Source organism: Chlorocebus sabaeus, chromosome 25 (assembly GCF_047675955.1).
Source record: "Chlorocebus sabaeus isolate Y175 chromosome 25, mChlSab1.0.hap1, whole genome shotgun sequence".
Taxonomy (NCBI): Eukaryota; Metazoa; Chordata; class Mammalia; order Primates; family Cercopithecidae; genus Chlorocebus; species Chlorocebus sabaeus.
Window position 1 is genome coordinate 55,285,629 of NC_132928.1, and position 20,187 is coordinate 55,305,815.

The following is a 20,187-nucleotide window of genomic DNA, read 5'->3' on the forward strand; positions in this document are numbered from 1 at the left end:
TCTGAAAACTATAAAATGTCATTTGAGAAAAATTAAAAGGTCCTATATAAATGGAGATATATATATGCACTATCTTTTTTTTTTTTTTTTTTTTTTTTTTTTCTGACAGTCTTGTTGTGTCTCCCAGGCTGGAGAGCAGTGGCGTGATCTCGGCTCACTGCAAACTCCGCCTCCTGGGTTCAAGCGATTCTCCTGCCTCAGACTCCCGAGTAGCTGGGATTACAGGTGGCCACCACCATGCCCGGCTAATTTTTGTATTTTTAGTAGAGATGGGGTTTCACCATGTTGACCAGGCTGGTCTTGAACTCCTGAACTCAAAAGTGATCCACCTGCCTCGGCCTCCCAAAATGCTGGGATTACAGGCGTGAGCCACTGCACCCGGCCTACTATCTTTATGGAATGGAAGAGTCAATATTGTTAAGAACGTCAATTTTTCTCAAATTGATCTTTAGATTCATGGTTATTGCAATTAAAATCCAGGCAGTTTTTTGTAGAACTGACAAGCTACTAATTCTAAAACCTATATGTAAGCATAAAGGATCTAGGATAGCTAAAACAATCTCGGGAAAGAGAAAAAAAAAAAAACAGAAAATAAAAAAACAAAGTTGAAAGACGGGCACAATCTGATTTCAAGACATATTATAAAGCCTTAAGAGTTAAGATCTTGCATAAAGGATATACAAAATGATCAGTGAGAAGAAGAAAGTCTAAAAATAAACCCACACTTATATGGTCAACTGAATTTCAATTAAAAATTCTAAGACAAATCAAGGAAAAAGGAAAATTTTCTCAGTAAATGGTACTAGAAAAATTTGAATAATCTCCTGGGGAAAAATTAACTTAGACCAAGTCCTCACAATATATAGAAAAATTTAAATGAGATGGATCATAGATCTAAACAAAAAAAACCTGAAACTGCAAACATATAGCTTCTAAAGGAAAACATTCTAGAAGAAGAATATCTTCATAACTTAAGAATAGACAAAGATGAACAGGTGTAGTGGTTCACACTTACAATCCCAACACTTTGGGAGGCCTAACCAGAGGACCACTTGAGCCCAGGAGTTCAAGACAAGCCTAGGTAACATAGCAAAACCTTGTTCATACCAAAAACAAAATTTAGCTGGGTGTGGTGGCGCATACCTGTAGTCTCAGCTACCTGCAAGCTGAGGCAAGAGGACTGCTTCAGTCCAGAGTTCTAAGCTACAGTGAGCTATGATCATGCCAACACACTCCAGCCTAGTGTCTCTAGGCAAGACTGTATCTCTTAAAAAATAGACAAAGACTTATTAGGATACTGGAAGCAATAACTATAAAAAAGTTTAATACATTATACTTAAAATAAATGTTCTGTTTAGCAAAAGACATCATTAAGAAAATCAGCAAGCCAAAGACAGTATTAGCAAAACATATAACTAACAAAGCACTTGCATCCAAAATACATAACTGACACCTATAATTTGTTAATATGAACACAAATAATCCGATGAAAAATGGTGAAAAAACTGGAAGACACTTCACAAAAGAAGATATACAAATAACCATTAAGAAAATGAAAAAGTGCTCAGCATCCACAGTCATCAGGAAAAGGCAAAGTAGATGAGATACCAATATACACCCACAATGAGATACCAGTATATACCCACTAGAATGGCTAAAACTAAAAGACTGACAGAACAATGTTGGTAGGGATATAGAACAACTGAAACCATACACTGTTGGTAGTAGTGTAAAATGGCTCAACTTTGAAAACTTTGACAAACAGTTTGGAATTTTCTTATGACATTTAAAAAAACTACCCTATCTCTCCCATCAATTCCATCCAATAGAAAGGAAAACACATTGTCCACAAAAGACTAGCATAAAAATGTTCACAGCAATATGTATAAAAATGAAATAGCCAAAACCAGAAACAGCCCACACACATCCATCAACAGGGGAATGAATAAACAAACCGTGATATTTCCATACAATGAAATACAGCAATGAAAAGGAACAAAACTAAAGACACACATAACATGGACGAATCTTAAAACTAAAGGAAAGAAGCCATACATTGAAGAATACACATTGCATGATTTTATATGAGGTTCTGAAATGGGAAACACTAATTTTTGCTGAAAGAAATCAGAACCCTAGTTGCCTCAGCAGGGTGTGTGTGTGTGTGTGTGTGTGTGTGTGTGTGTGTGTATGCATGCACTCATGTGCACATATGTACCAGTCAAGACTGGCAAGAGGTATGAGGGAACTTTCAGGAATGAGGGAAGCATTCTATATCTTGATACATGTGGTTACACACATGCATGCATGTCAAAGCTCATTAAAATGTAATATTTAAGACCTGTGTAGGTGATAGCTGAAGAGCCTGAAAAGGCTGTGATGGCATTTGCATGTAATCAAGTGCTCAACTTCTGTGTAAAACCACAAAATGAGAGCCCTAAATAATTTGAGTGAATTTTGAGGCATTGCCAGGAAATTATATAGTATAATGATATTTAAAAAGAAACATACCAGAATCTTTTGTAGCAATGTGCCATAAAGAAGGAGAGCTACTAAAATGTCTAAAAGAACAGATACTGGTGGATGGAGTAAGTATATCCAGCCTGTGTGTACTTTCACACTCAATCAGCATATCTGACTCATGGCTCAGTGTTTGTACTCAAGACACAACAGCCCAGCTGCAAGTGAGACAATGAGAAAAGACATATTAAATGCCAGTTATACAACACTTTGAGACTGCCCTAGCTAGCTGAGATCTAAGACAATGGGCTAAGTAAGCAAAACCTTTGAGAGGTTCCATTATGTTTCATCGATCATAAAGAAAAATGGAGAAAAAAATACCAATTTACATGTATATTTACCACCTTCTTAGTGGGAGAAAGTCTCAAACACAAAATATGTGTTTAAAACTCAATTAATAGGTCAAAACAGTATGCAGAGCAATAAAATAAAACCATACACAGTATGATCTTTCTTCTCATATTTTCCCTTAGGTATGTTATTACCTTTAATAAACATTTATTAAGTTTGAAGACAAGGAGATACTATGACTTTGAGGAAAGAATGTAGGCTTTACAATCAGACAGACTTGGGTTGGCATGATGGCTGCACCACTCATTAACTATGAGGCCTTGGGTATATCTTTCCATGTATCTCAGCTTCCATCTTTAAAATGGAGATAGTAAATACTTACCTTTAAAAGTTGGTTATGAAAACTAAAAACTTAAAAACAAAGCATGTAAAGCATACAGTGGCTATTCATTCAAAGCTCACTGATAGCAAGATAAGCATATTATTTTGCCATCAGTAAGCTTTTTGTTCAATCGTTTTTCCTTCAGAAACTACATCCACAGGTAACATGCTGAGTTTTGGAAATTAATAATAACACTTTCTCTTTTCTATTGACTGCCAACTGTCTCATCATTCCTTTTTTAAAGTACATTAAAGAAAAGAAATATCGGCCAGGCACAGTGGCTCACGCCTGTAATCCCAGCACTCTGGGAGGCCGAGGCGGGCAAATCATGAGGTCAAGAGATCGAGACCATCCTGGCCAACATGGTGAAACCCTGGCTCTACTAAAAATACAAAAATTAGCTGGGCATGGAGGTGAACGCCTGTAGTCCCAGCTACTTGGGAGGCTGAGGCAGGAGAATTGCTTGAACCTGGGAGACAGAGGTTGCAGTGAGCCGAGATCACACTACTGCACTCAGCCTGGTGACAGTGAGAGACTCCTTCTCAAAAAAAAAAGAAAAGAAAGAAAAGAAAAGAAAAATCACTGTCTGAACTTGACCAGGCTTTTTAGGAAAGTCTTGTGATTAGCAATAAAATAACACAAAAATTACCAAGGCTTAGTCTATGAAAACCTAAGGTACGTGGATCTTACATTTCCCAGATAAATGAGGGGCTTTTTAAAATTGTTTTTTAATATTATGTTTTATGCTAGTGGACTGGATAAAGAAAACATGGTACACAGACAGCATGGGATACTACATAGCCATAAAAAAATGAAATCACATCTTTTGCAGCAGAATGGATGCAACCAGAGGCTATTATCCTAAGCAAATTAATGCAACAGTAGAAAACCAAAAACCCATGTTCTCGTTTGTAAGTAGGAACTAAACATTGGGTACTCATGGACATAAAGACAGCAACAATAGATGCTGGGAAGTACTAGAGTTGGAAGGGAGGGAGGAAGGGTAAGGCTTAAAAAACTATGGGTACAATGCTCACTACCTGGGTGAAGGGATTAACCATACCCCAAACCTCAGCATCATGCAATATTCTGATATGGCAAACCTGCATGTGTATCCCTGAATCGAAAATAAAAGTTGAAATTATTTCTTTAAAAAAGAAAAAGAAAAATGATCTCAAGTTGTAAAAAAATTTTGTTTTACCTATTACATTAGGCATCTCAATTCTTGTAAGATGTATTATCTATTCCTCTGTCTTCTTAAACCAAGAATTCTGACATAATTTAATATTTGGCAGCCTAAGATCATCACTATTAACATCAATTTGAATATTGTCTTCTGATACAATCATACCTTTGTAGCTGCTGGATTTGTTTGATTTCCATAAGAATTAGGTACCTTAAAAATAATACTCAGCTCTCTATATTTTATGAATCTATTTGCATAGCAAACATAGCAGTAGCCCCTCCTTCCTGTTCTTATTTGCTGTGCTTATTTTCTGGAGGCTTCAGTATCAGAAACTAAGCTTATAAGAACTTTTTCTCAAAGAGAGTAAATAAAGGTAACTGCTCTATGAGTAAAGTGCCATAGCTCAGGCCTAAGCTGTCAGTTATTTCTAGATAAGTGAGGAGGTAACTGTTTTAGTATGCAGCAGGTATGAAAATACACTTAAAAATAACACAGGAGAAAAGGAAATTTCATTTCTTACATCTCCCATGGCTTACAACTATCCATCAATCATGATCTTTTCCTGCTTGGAAATTAAATTTTTTATATCATTTCATTTTTGTATCAATGAAACCTGATAAAAATTAGAATTATCTCATAGAATTTGGTTCAAAACAGCTGTATCCCTTCAACTTTTGTACAGTAAAAACAGAGAGAGAAAAGTTAAACCTCAAGACATTTCCTACAAAAGTTTGTTAAAATTATATGAGAACAGAAGAGTACAAACCTTTTTTAAATAATGGGTTCACATTATAGGAAAGAAATGTTGGTTCACATTCATTTTTAATTAAAAGAAAATTTTCTCTTATAAAAGAAAATTGCTATTTTTTAGGATATCTTATTGTTATGGCAACTGAAGTGCTAAAAATAATAAAGAAATATCAAAGTTGTTATAGCAACTAGAATTTTAAAAAGCCATGAAGTATAGAATGATCAAACCTTGGCTTGAAATGCAACATCTATGACTCAGTTTTCAAAAGAAAACTTGAAATACTCATGCTCTTGTCTTCATAAGTTGTCTCTGCAGTCCAAGTTAAAAAACAAAAAACAAAACCTTAATCATAAGAGTTGTTTTTTATATCACTTATATCTTTCATCATTCTACACATATTCAACAATGTGACTTTGACAACCCTACATATTACTGACTTCCAAGAATAGTGGGAAATATTGAGCACTCAATATATGTCTGTTAAACTGAACTCTATTTGGTTTGTGTGAAATTTGGATTTTCTGCTCTTCTAACTTGCTTCCATACCTCCAATCTTGAATGCTCTGCCCTAGAATACACTAAAAATGGAAAAGATTTACTTACTGCCAACATGTGGTGCCCAGATTCGTGCAATTAGAGTTCAATTAAATTAAAATGTTAATGAAGGTCTACTGCATGCTAGGTATTGTTTGAGGTCTGGAACCCTACTCTCACAGAAAAAATAAAATTGAGAAGGTGCTATAAGAAGTGGTAAGGCCTTTGAAAATTATTTTTTCTTTCAGACAGGGTCTGGCTCTGTCATCCAGGCAGGAGTGCAGTGGTGCGATCTTGCCTCCTCCGGGCTCAAGCAATCCTCCCACCTGAGCCTCTGGGACTACAGGCATGTACCACCACACCCAGCTAATTGTTGTATTTTTTTTAGAGATGGAGTTTTGACATGTTGCCCAGGCTGGTCTCACCCTGAGCTCAAGCAATCTGCCTGCCTCGGCCTCCCAAGGTGCTGAAATTACAAGGGTGAGCCACTGCATGCAGCCCTTTGAAGGATTTAAGCTGAGAAGTAACACAAATTAATTTATTTTCCCCAAAGATGCCTTATTGGGAAATACAATTTTAAATTTACATGCTCTGTATCAAAAAATCAAGAAGCATCTTTAGTTTCCTATGTTCCTTGCTAATAACTAGTGACCAAAATTCAGTAACAAATGTAATATATGTTGCTAACATAGCACATTTCCCCAGCATTTATAGACAAATCTGGCTGGAAATGGCTGGAAACAGACCCCTATGTATGTCTCTCCATACCTTTCTGCTTTATTTATACCCTCTATCTGTCTCCTTTGTTTTCCCCCTAAATCCACTGGTGTATCTTTTTTTTTTTTTTTTTTTTTGAGATGGAGTCTTTCTCTTGTAACACAGGCTGGAGTGCAATGGCACAATCTCGGCTTACTGCAACCTCTGCCTTCCAGGTTGAGGCAATTATCCTGCCTCAGCCTCCCGAGTAGCTGTGATTACAGGTGCCCACCACCATGTCTGGCTAATTTTTGTACTCTTAGCAGAGACAGGGTTTCACCATGTTGGCCAGGCTGGTCTCGAGCTCCTGACCTCGTGATCCGCCTGTCTCGGCCTCCAAAAGTGCTGGAATTACAGGCATCAGCCACCATGTCCGGCCCTCCATTGGTTTATCTTATGAGCTAGTAAAGAAGACTTGAGAAGCTGGGCTTGGTGGGAAAGAGTGCCATGGATTTTCCTTAGACCTAGAAAGGGACTTGCTGGTTAGGGAAAGCCTGTTATATATACTATAGATCCTCATAACTCTGTAGCAATATAATGCCTTCAAAAAACACAGATGCCCTTCCTTTAACTATCTTATCCAGTAAAGAAGGTGACTAGTGATGACCACTATTATTTTAAAGCTAGCCTAATATAATTATATTGCCTTTCATTAAAATAAATATTACTATCCTTTAGATTAATGATTTACAATACCTTGCTTTATTCTACTCCATGCTTACCTGCATCATAAAACAAAACCTTAATTGTCCTAGTTTTTAAAAAAGGAATTACGAGCACTGAAAAAGCACCAAAAAAGGAACCTAATACAATTTTACATAGCTCGAATAGTGCTTTTTAAAAGAAAGCTAAAAAAAAAAAATCTGTATTGTAGCTCTCAGTATCATATTCACACTGTCAGCTGTAATTTATTTTCTGGAAGACAACCTAATTTATAACATTAGATTAATATGGCAAATATACATTTTCATTGATTTTATAGTTTGCTTCTAATAGATTATGGTCATGAGAGTTAAGGGTATAGTTTGTATTTAATTGTGTATCTCCGTATATTTAGATAAAACTGAATAAAATACAGACACACAAACACACACACCCAACACTGGTGAAAAGAGGGTCTGTAAGGACTTTCTTTCCCCCCATGAAATGGTTTGGCATGTTATTCAAAGTTGAAAACCCTGACACAAATAGTAGAAATGTTAAAAAATATCTCTTGGCCGGGCTCGGTGGCTCAAGCCTGTAATCCCAGCACTTTGGGAGGCCGAGACGGGCGGATCACGAGGTCAAGAGATCGAGACCATCCTGGATAATACGGTGAAACCCCGTCTCTACTAAAAAATACAAAAAAAACCTAGCCGGGCAAGGTGGCGGGCGCCTGTAGTCCCAGCTACTTGGGAGGCTGAGGCTGGAGAATGGCGTAAGCCCGGGAGGCGGAGCTTGCAGTGAGCTGAGATCCGGCCACCGCACCCCAGCCTGGGCTACAGAGCGAGACTCCGTCTCAAAAAAAAAAAAAAAAAAATCTCTTAATAATGATTAACTACTCTGGCAATACAAGTTAAAGTGAAGGTAGCTAAAGAACACTATTTAAATAAGTTGATAATAAACTAACTTAATTTTTTAGTTTACAATGACCATTAAGCTTTGGAAAATCTCCAACTACAAATCATTATTAACAGATAAAGAGTTACAGAGAATACAGTTAATAATAAGATTCTCATTTAAACACACATTTGCTCTTTACAAGAAAGCACTAAAGAAATGTCTTAACTATTATGCCCTCCTCTATACTTCCCCCATACCTCATTTCCATCCAACACACTGCACTGTCAGCTCCTAGACCTAGAGAACTGTCTCACTTATCTCTGTATCACTCAGGGAGCCTAACACATAGTGCTTCAATCATAGGTACTCAGTGCATGTTTGTTGAAAGGATAATGTTTCTGTTGACTCTGCATTTCTGTCCCAAAGATCTCACAATATGTTGTAACAGACATTACTAACTTTATAAAAATGATGTATGATGAAAGATGAAATGCCAGCAGAAAGAAATGGTATGAAAACCTTCTAACTCTCAGACCAGGGATGTATTCACTAGAAGATCAATACGATCCTACTGCAGGGACCTGAAATAATTTACTAAGCAATTCAATTGACTAATCAACAAAGGTCTCAGTGTGCTTGATCATCTTCTTCACTAGGCAATGGAGCTCCTCTGATAAAATATTTCATTACTGTTATCCTTGGTGGCAAGCACAGTGCCTGGCACACAGTAGAAGGTGACAATATTTGCTAAATAAATCAGGTGGACTGATTAGCATCCCTTTCCTGCTGAACATCAACATAAAATATTATTTTACATAGCAGGTGTCTTATCTAGAATAAACATCAAGATTCTTTTAAATTATCAGAAATTGGGGTAACTTAAAACCACCCAGAATATAAAGCTGTTTAAAAGAAAGCTAAAAATATTAAACTTTCTCATCATTCTATGTGGGGGAATAAGAAAAATGAGAAATCAAAGGAATTGACCGACATATGACATTACAACTTCCTTTTTCATCAGGCAGTTTTAAAGCTAAGTGGCTAAAGTGATTAGGTAGCATAGGGAACAACTCAGAACACTGAACCTTTGACAGAAATCCCTTTTTAAGAGACAGAAATTGGGAAAGTAAAGAATAAATATATTAGGCTGTTTCTAAGGCATGCTTAAGAGAGAAATGAATGTTGCTAAACTGGCAGAAACCCAGTAAGACATATCTCTATTGAGAAGGAGTCAAAATCAAAACAAGAAAATTTGATTAAAATCTGAATTAAAGATTGAAGTTGGGATCAGCAATCATCTTAGGTAATTTCTGGCCCACTAAGCAGCACAATGCAATAATGTTTATAAACTACAGACTTTAGAAGTAAAACTAATGTTCACACATACACACACTCACACACACAAACACACAGAGGTTTATGTTAAACAGAGGTTTCATAGAGGTTTATATTACAGAGGTTAAATGTTACTGTTAATCTAACACTAACATCTCCACCATGCCAGCTTCAAACCAGCAATGCTCTAGATTTTTTTAGTGATGACCATAACACAGGCTAAAGCTTTGATAAGTGTGGCTCTGCAACATAGACCCATATTACATATTGTTATGATTCACCGATCTTCCCATTCACTTTCTGTTACGTATCTGTACTTTCAGATGCTGACATAACTAAGTACACACACAGCATAAAATAGAAAAATGACTCATAGCAATGCTTATTCAAATAGTAAAGCTTTTTGAATAAATATAATTTTTTTTCAGAGAAAAATATGACGGGTTAAAAGTAGATTCTCATAGGATCAAAATGTACTAATAAAATGGTAAACTGGGTATTTAAAAATCAGAACACTAACACCAAATAACTTATAGTCAACATTTACTCCAGGAAAAAAGTGCTCATAAAATTTTATTCACTATCCAATATTCTGATGTTGCTTATAAGATAGATTGACTTTTAGTCCTTTTCTTCTTTCATTATACATAAAGTATTTCCAGCGCTATGCTTTTTGAATAATATCAAGATCTTGGGGTCTCAACTCCCCAGTATTTTATCAGTTTTCATAAGGCAAATACATATATTAAGACGTATTTGTAACAGAAAAGTTTTGGAAAATTTTAGGAAACCATTTATCTAATATCTATATTATGTTTTTATACTTGTAGACTTGATAACCTTAATAGTTTAAATGCTTACATATGCAAATATTATCGGGCTACCAAAAGACAGCTTCAGAAATGTGAGAGAATCTAGTTATAGTAATGAGTTGAAATGACATTTTCCTTAATAACTCCTTTTATAAATGTACCGCCCAAGCTGAATGTCATTATGGGACTATTTATAATTTAAATATTTCTGTCAAGATAATTTTATGTCCTGACATGGTACTGAGTAGGCTGGAAACAGCTGTATGCCCTGAAGGGAAACAAAATTATTGGTGGTGTTCAAGTGTAAAGGTATTAAATAGGCAGTATTTCCTACAGAATTTTATGAGAACAATGATGATTGATTGTAACACAGCAAAATTATATCACTCAATTACAACAACGATATTCAACAAATAACTTTTCTTCCCTCTAAACAGAAGAAACTTATTTATAAATATAGTTCAAATGCTTTGAATTTCCTAATAAATTAGATGTATGGCAGTTACAACTAACATTTGTTTATATGTGTACGAAATGGGTGTTTAAAAAGTTTTGGATATTTTTGGAATAACCATTTACCCAATATCTCTGGAATGTCTTTATATCTGTAAATTTTACCTTTACATAAAAAATTGTTTTAACCAACATAAACAGAAAGAAACTTCAATTATTAAGTAACACAGGCATACAATGTATTCATGGAAAATACATCTAAACTTCATCATTAATAAAAGATAACAGACAAGACAGTGAAACTAAGGTGTTTGTTTCTGTCTTGTTTTACTTATCCGGTTTTAGAAAACTCTGTTAGTATAAATACCATTAAGTTATGTCTAATTTGTTCCTTACATTTTGGAGGATTTCATGAGAATCTAAGTTTGTGACAAATTCTAAATTCACTTGTTGCAAATATTCTTCATGTCTTAGTCAAACACTACTGGAAATAACAGAAGAAAGTTCTAATCCACTTATTCACTGGATGACAGGGAGAAACTCATGACTTCTCCCAGTCCTCAACGCCTATATGTCTCATTTTTTAAAATGACACGCTTACAACCTGAAGCATGCAATAGCAGGATTAGATGTCTTTAAGTTCTTTGAGAGCTCTTAAATGTTTACATTCAAAAGAGTGCCTGTTAAGATGTACAGATAATGTAGGCTGAGACACAAAGACTGTACACATAATAGTTACAGAAAACTACTGGTAAAGAGTAACATCCTACACTATCTGTTGGTTATACAGGTCAAACCCACTTACAGCAAATGCTACAACAAATTCCAATGAAAAACCTTGGCATGACTAAAAGATTCCCAGTGCTGTAGTTTATGATCTACACATCTCAAATAGTATTTGTTATATAATGATGTTCTATGCCAACCAAAACCAGCAAGAAAATAAAATGTAGAAAATCCTATTATTTGGTTGTTCTGACCAATAACGACAGTTTAACCCATTCTGCTCTAAATGCTTAATGATAATCTTATTGTTGGCTTATTTTTAATTCCACAAAAATTTGGATCCAATTGTATATTACAATCTTATAATAGTAATAATGCCAATAAAGTGTTAATCATGTGCACAAATAAAATATGAATTTGTGTCATGAATGATGTGATATACAAGTCAATTAAATGTGTTAAATTCAGCTTCAATCTTTCTCCGGAAAAAAAAGAATAAAGGTGTTAACAACTAAAATTTATTCCTGTTTTTCATAGTAGCAATAAGACAATTCAGAAAGTGTGTGATTTCCAGGTGATTACTACATTGCATGTGGTTAAAATTACTCAGCACCTTCTTACAGCACCTTTTCAATTTCTTTAAAGAAAACAAAAAGCCAACTGCTGCCCAACTTTGTTTTAAAATATGGTTATTGTTAGAGGTCCTAATTAAAGTTTGAAATATATATGACGAAAATCTTCCTAAAAGCCAATGCAATGTATATTTTCATCATATTATCAAAAAGCATTTAATAACTACAGAAATACAGAAATGACTTACATTCGAGGGAAGAAATAAAAGTCTGCATTTCACTAATTTTGAACATCACACTGAGAACAGAAAAGTAGCAAGACTTAAAGCTAATAGCCAATATCTCTACTTAACCTAAAGGCACAAAGTCTGAGAATAAGGCACATAAAGGTTGATATTGTCATACCACAGTATGTCTTATTTTAGGTCAACACGACTGAAGACAGGAATTTTATAACTCTTCTTTGGTAGTGGGTCAGAAAAAAAGAAGATACATCCTATATTCTAGGTAGGCCATAAAAACCATAGACACATACTTTCCTTCATCATTCAGTAAACTTCTTTCTTGAAAGTCTACTGTACGCTATGCTTTCTTTGTGATCTCCTTTGGTCTTGGTCAACTTCTTGGCCTTTATACCACTCTTATAAACTGTGGTAATTTTTCCTTTAGAAACAAGGGGGCTAACTTGTCAGATCATTTGCCTCTGGCCTACATATCCCAAAATAATTCTTTTCTCTGTTTCTAAAAACAGAGAAAATTTGGTTCCAAACAGATGTCATATATAAATCAAAAGTAAAATGAACATTAAATCTATCTTCTGTACTTAAATTACCTACAGAAGTTGTTGTTCCAAAATTAGATTTGAGGGTTTGGCAGAAGATAGAATATAGCTTTTACAGAATAGCATTCCCTATAAGAAAGGGAAGAAAGAAGGGAGGGAGAAAGGGAGCTAGGAAGAAGCAAACAAAGAAACCTTCAAAAGACCTCCAAAAGGGTTTATAAAAAATTGGTTAAATGTAAATATTTATAATGTGTTTTCATCCCAAGGCATATTACTTAGCATTTAAATAGCCCTTTTGGCCCAGAAGTCTTTTAATTTTTTTTATTAGTTGATTCATAATTCAAAATACAGGTATATGGCATTTTGGAAATATTATGCAGTTCATTTTGAGATTAGAGATAAGGCAGTTTTACTCATAGTACATTTTCCAGAAGAGAAAAAAGAAGTAGAAGTCCAAAGGACATCAGACGTTGCCAAAAGATATTTTTTACATTCATTATTTGTTGATTCAATAAAGTGTTGAGTGCTTCCTACATCAGATGCAGTCTAAAGACACAAGGTAAAAATATTGGTGAGCTGATAATAAATGTATATTGTATATTGTTGAATTCATCCCTAAACAACAAAAAATAGTGCAATATTAAAAAAATGGACACAGAATTTAGAGTTAGAGATTTGGGCTATAGCTTTAGATCTTACATTATTACTTAAGTAACCCATACAAATAATATTTTGTACCTTGAGATTTTTTTCATTTCAAAAAAGGGAAAATCAATGACAATACTGCTTATATCAGATGGCTAACTGAAAGGTTAAATGAGACTATATTTATGAAACATTTTGGGAAAAAAATTATAAAGTGTGCTAAAAAATGTCACTATTCACTATTTTTAGCTATAATGGTTCAAGAAAAAAAAATCTTTTTTTTTTTTAGACAGAATCTCACTCTATCACCCAAGCTAGAGTGCGGTGGCTTGATCTCGGCTCACTGCAACCTCCACCTCCCAGGTTCAAGCGATTCTCGTGCCTGAGTCTCCCAAGTAGCTGGGATTACAGATGTGTGCCATCACATCAGCTAATTTTTGTATTTTTAGTAGAGACAGGGTTTCACCATGTTGGCCACGCTGGTCTCAAACTCCTGACCTCAGGTGATCTGCCCTCCTCGGTCTCCCAAAGTGCTGGGATTATAGGCATTAGCCACCACACCCAGCCAGAGAAAAAAAAAATTTTAAACTAGGTTTTAATCAGAGAAGAATGGTTACCTGACTGATTTAAGATTAATTCATATAACTTCTCTTGGGCCTGTAACTGCATATCAATAAAAGGGGATAGAATTTATTAACGGTCTAACTAATAAGGCTTTTATAAGGATAAAATCAGAAAGTATTTGGAAATAACCTTATAAACTATAAACGTCTATGAAATATAAATGAGTATTCTTATTATTATAAATTGTATTTTCTATTCCTAAAAACTGTTTTTGGAAGTTGGTGGAATGTTTTAAAAAAATCTACTTAAATCTTGATGATCCCTATTAATCAAGCACAGGTAGCCTAGATACAAGACAATTCTTACCCAATAGGCAGAGAAGAATTTCTGGATTGCTTCATGTATAATATATATAAAATAGAAGAAACCACAGAATCAGTGCAAAATGAAAATACAGGGCCCTTGTTCAAAAGTCATTAAGCATATCAAGACAGCAACAGCAGAACATTTAATGAAACACAAGATCTTTCTAAGTACAGGTCCCTATGCAATCACATAGGTCACATGCCTATGAAACCAATCCTGGAATGATGATAAACTTTCACCAGAGGCTGGGCGTGTTAGCTCACACTTGTAATCCCAGCACTCTGAGAAGCTAAGGCAGGCAGATCACCTGAGGTCAGGGGTTTGAGACCACCCTGGACAACATGGTGAAACCCTGTCTCTACTAAAAATACAAAATTAGCTGGGCGTGGTGGCACATGCCTGTAATCCCAGCTACTCAGGAGGTTGAGGCAGGAGAATTGCTTGAACCCGGGATGCAGAGTTTGCAGGGAGCCGAGATCATGCCACCATACTCCAGCCTGGGCAACAGAGTGAGACTCTGTCTCAAAAACAAAAACAAACAAACAAAAATCACAAACTTTCATCAGAAAGTATGAAGACCAGAGGGCAGCAGAACGTTTTCAAATGCTGAAAGCAAAAACTGTCAACCCAGCATTCCAGTGAAAACACCCTGCAAGAATAAAGAATAAAGGCAAAATAGAGACATGTTCAAATAAAGGAAAACTAAGAGAAGTTTTCACCAACAGACCTGAACCATAAGAAGTGCTAAAAAAAATTATTTCAGGCTCAAGAGAAATGACAGCAAAGAGAAACTCAGATCTTTAGGAATGAATGAAGAACACTGAAAATAGTAAAAAATCTGGATTTTATTCTACATCCTGAATATGTCACTGAAACGTTTTTAAAAAGGGTTCTTTGGCTGCACTGTAGAGAACAGGCTATAGGGAAGGAGTGTGTAAAAAAACAAAGATGGAAATGTAAATACCATTTTGAAAGCTGTTGTTGCCTAGGAAGAAGATGTACCTAAGACTCTAACAGTAGCAAAGAAGATGGAGAAAGCCCATGTTTGAATCCCAGTTGTAATATAAGCCTATGCTCTTTCCAAACACAGTGGACTACCCTTCAACATAAAAAAAATATGAAGTATCATCTCAGTTTGTGATAGTAGCAGAATATGAAGCTTAGCTTATCTTCATTCTGTCCTAGAAGGGTCCCTAGAAACACATTCACATCATTAAATACTTTTGTAAAATTTGCACCCACACCCACAAAAGGTTCTTGTCCTTAAAGAGCTGTTGCCTCCAAATTATATAAGCTTCACGTCCTATAAAACCTGAATCCACACTGCATACTCAAACAAAACTAAGCAGCATAAAAGGCATATTAGGAATGATGTTAAAGGCTAGTTTATAAACCCTCTTGATAATTTAGAATAATACTAGAGATGTCTTAAATGATGAATGTCATTTAAAAAGCACCCCAACAAATTAAATTAGTTAACATTCAACCTAATGTTCTGTAAGTCAATAATCTAGATTAGCAAATTGTATGTTCAAGATTCATATCATTATCTCAATGTCAGTAATCAACTATACCATGAATAACATCTTAACCCTCTTTCTTCTTGGGAATGATTTCTAAAAGATAGTGCAAATAAAGTGGCTGAGTTAAAGCTTTTAGTATGTGCCACTACATTTCCATAGCAAAAACACTGGCCAGTTTTCCCAGAGGGCTGTTTGTCACAATACCTTTCTAGCTTTCTGGCTACATCTCTATCCATTTAAAAAAAAAAAAAAAAAAGGAGGTTGGGCCTCTAAGAACCTTAAACTCTGTGTTAAACTACTAGCTCCAGGATAGAACATTTTAAATTAATATGGTTGGCTTTTTCATTAAAGCCCTCTTCTCTTAGTATAACCCGAGAGAAGGAATGGGAAACAAAACTTATCTTCCTAGGAAGTAAAATGTATTATGGTTTTAACTGTGTTGAATATTAATAGCATAAGAACGAAGATTCATGGAAGTAAAATCTAATTCTTGTTTCTTGGGCTCAAATGGAAAATCTAAATGCCTCTATACATGTGAAAAGTTAAAGAAGCCTGAATCAAAAATGAAAGTGGACAGCCAAACCCCGAGAGAAAAAAAATTCAGAAGAATCATCTTCTACTTCTTTGATTCTCTGACTTTTCTTCCTACTTTCACATCACATAAAAGACAAATGTCAGATGATTTAGTTGTTACATAAAGCATAAATTAAGAAAAAATAACTTAAACCTTATAAGGCAAGTATCTTTAGCCCACTTTCATAGTTCATTTTATATTTATTTACATAATATTCTTTTGATAGTGAACTGTAACTATTTTAAGTTTTAAATTATATTATCTGTCCATCTTTTTACAGTAACAAATTATGCCATGAACTCTCTATTACGATGAAAGCAAACCATAGTTACAGAAAATTTTAAAAACTGTTTTATAGAAAATAGTAAGATATAGTGTAAATTTTTAGCCTATTTATTTTCTTAAAACTAAACTGAGTGAGAAATAATCTCATGAATTCACTGAGCTAATAATAATCCAAAAAATATTTCAGAAACATTCTAGAGTTTACAGTCTATGATCTAGACCGTTGGTTCAAAGTGAGATCCATAACTAGTAGTAGTGTTGACATCACCTGATAACTTGTTCAAAATGAGAATCCCAAGTTCTATTCCAGACCTACTGAATTTGCATTTTAACAAGATCCGTAGGTGGTTTTAATGCACATTAAATTTTGAGATCTGTCCTAGGTAATGTTTCTGACAAATAAAAGGTAGCAGTAAAATTAAAACTGAATGTAAATAAACCAAGAATAGATTATCAAAAACTAAGTGCTCTAATCATTAAATCAAGACTTGAATGAAGGGAGATACGGAATCGGTACCTTAGATTGCATTCTTAATTAATTTATTTATTTAGCAAAGGCGTCTCACTCTATTGCCCAGGCTGGAGTGCAGTGGCACAATCTTGGCTCACTGCAACCTCTGCCTCCTAGGTTCAAGCGATTCTCCTGCCTCAGCCTCCTAAGCAGCTGGGATTACAGGTGCACGCCACCACACCTGGCTAATTTTTGCATTTTAGTAGAGACAGGGTTTCAGCATGTTGGCCAAGCTGGTCTTGAACTCCTGACCTCAAATAATCCACCTGCCTCAGCCTCCCAAAGTGGTGGGATTATAGGCATGAACCACCGCACCCGGCCTGTATTCCAAAATTTAGACGCTACACAGGATTAAAATGACAAAATGTTGGCATATCATTTTCCTGCCATATTTTCATGAGACTAAGGACTCATTAAAAATTGCTTGGAGTGGCCCTGAAGCATCATAGAATCCTTAAAGAACCTTTAAGATTACCAAGGTAAGACATGTGTTTCCCTCAAATTTCAAGGACACTCCACTGCTGCAGGCATTCTTACAGAGTATCTCTATCCAGGATAAAAAGACATCATCATTTAATTGTAACCATTCTATCAAAGCATTAATGTGCCACCACAGGAACCTTACATTCAAGAATTATCCAGTGACTTAAGACACCACTGAACTAGTCCAAACTGGACAGAATTTAGCAACAAGATAATTTTTCCTCTTATATGGTAAAAAATCATTCTACATTGAGTTCCATAAACAATATCTGTGGAAATAATACCTACTACCACACTGAAACTGAACATGACATGTTACCTTAGGAAAGGAGGTAATTCAAGTATCAAACTGGAATCAGTGCAGCATCATTTTGGAGTGATGTACAGATTTCATCCATTGCCTCATGTACACCAAGGAAGACAGGTACTAAGCATCAGTAAGCAACACAACCAAAAAGCAAAACAAGTTCTGCATATGTGCGGTCATGCCTCAGCATTCAAAATTTCACCTCTGGAGAGCCAATAAGTTGCCTCTTAGTGTTTAGTCTGTGGAAATACTATTAATGGAAACTTTGATAAGCTTGCAATTTTATCACAATATAAAAAAATTCTCTATGATATTATGCTCCAAGTAATGTTCAGCGGAAAACATTAAAAAAAGAGTTAGAAATCACAGATAAACTATTAGTAACTCCCATTTGTATTTCCAGTTCTAAAACACATTTTCTATTTGACTTGGGCTGGGTAATTAAGTTTTAGACTTCTATGTTAACTGTAATATTATTATTTGAAATCAATATAGTACACTAATGAGTCACAAAAGTAAATTAATATGTGATTCTTAAAACGACTGTGTTAAATACACACACAACAACACTTCCAGTAAGGTGAGTACTTGAGTAATTAAGTTATAGCAATTAATACAAATCTATATACCCAAAGTTTAAAACAAACTATTAAAAATAATAAGCCCAGAGATATAAAACCTGAATAAAACCCATGGCTTTAACACTGTTCTGGTTCAAGATACTGTCTTGTTTCCGTCAGATGCATCACATATAAAATAAGTTGGGCATTTAATAACTTTCTTCCTTTGTTTAAACAAACAAGCCAACAGAACTGCATCCACCTATTAAAAAGCAACTACCCCCAACATTCACAAGATTGTTTGCCCTACCTAAGAGTGCCATGAAGTCTGTAAACATTAGACTATATTGCAGCATCATTTGCACAAGATGTAGCACCTTAAACTATAACTGATTTGAAATATTACAATAGCACAGAATAAATCCCCAAAAGGCCACAATTCAGATTGGCTTTATAAAAATATGCTCAGAGTATATGCATTATGTGTCGGTGGTTGGGGACACAATGGTGGGAAGGATATAAGAAGAGTAAGTTACAATTCCAGTCTTCACTGAGAATAGCTTTCCAGTTCTTACTAGGTTGGTGCAAAAGTAATTGCGGTTTTTGCCATTGAAAGTAATGTCAAAAACCTTCCTAATTCATCCAACTACTTGCTTATTTTAGAAACTAATTAACTTGTGATAGTGTATATGTATTAGGATAAATATCAAAAAGAAAAAGGTAAAATTAACAAAAGCAACATCAAGAACAATTATAAAATTCTCATTAATAGTTTATAATCAATTCCCATTTGGTAAATTAAGAAACACCTCAAACCCTAGATACAATAATCATCTTACAAACACAAACCAGCTTGGGAAATAACACATATAACACAAATGTAATGCACATACTCTTGTTAAGTTAAAATACTCTCTTATACAGTAATTCTCTAAGACTTTACTTAAGTCAAATAAACTAGTAAGCTAACATAAATGTCAATATGATGTACTTAAAATAACTCACTAATAGTTACATTTTTAAATTTTCATCTTGCATGACAAACATGTTTGTTTATATAAATTTACATACACACTCAAATGCTATCTACTAGGATTATATTTAAGAAGCATGACTTGTTTCAGGATTTAAAATGTGGTAAGATTAGAAGAAGCCTTCCAGATTGACCAAAATATTCTAGCCCAATATTATTGTTTTTATGTTAATTTACACTCAACAAGTCCTTTAATATTAATTTAATATTACAGTTTATCACTACAAAATAAGGTCTGCTAAAAATCCTTAAATTACTTCTTTTAATTGGGACATAAGCAGTTAAACAATGATGCTGCAAGATGGAGTCCAAGTAGCCAGGTCTACAGTTTGTTTCTATGGAATAGCCCAAGCAGGCAGCTGATGAGCAGTTTCCTTTTCAATAAGAGTTGTTTCCTGATTAATTAGTCCCAGAACACTTAATACAAGACTACAGTGTGCCACTGGGATGAACAATTATTCTCTTCATAGTAATAGTTAAGCATAATCTTTTTCCTAGTATTAAGCTCAATCTATTTTTTGTCCAAACGGGATACGGTCTGTCACAGCAGAAGTGAGTTGGAAAAACTGCAGCTCACAGCAAGAGACATATAATCAGGCCAAACAGGAAAAAAAAAAAATGTATGTAGATATATGTATATGTAAATTATCTAGGGATATTCCTTAAGTACTTAATTTAAGGTTCTGGTATAGTTT

The 20,187-nt window shown here is 34.8% G+C and overlaps 1 protein-coding gene across 5 annotated transcripts in view; it reads right to left on the reverse strand.

Moving 5' to 3' along the window:
- Positions 1-20,187, reverse strand: part of RABGAP1L (RAB GTPase activating protein 1 like) — a 795,491-nt gene that overhangs the window by 525,632 nt on the left and 249,672 nt on the right. The gene's annotated exons all lie outside the window — the stretch shown is intronic.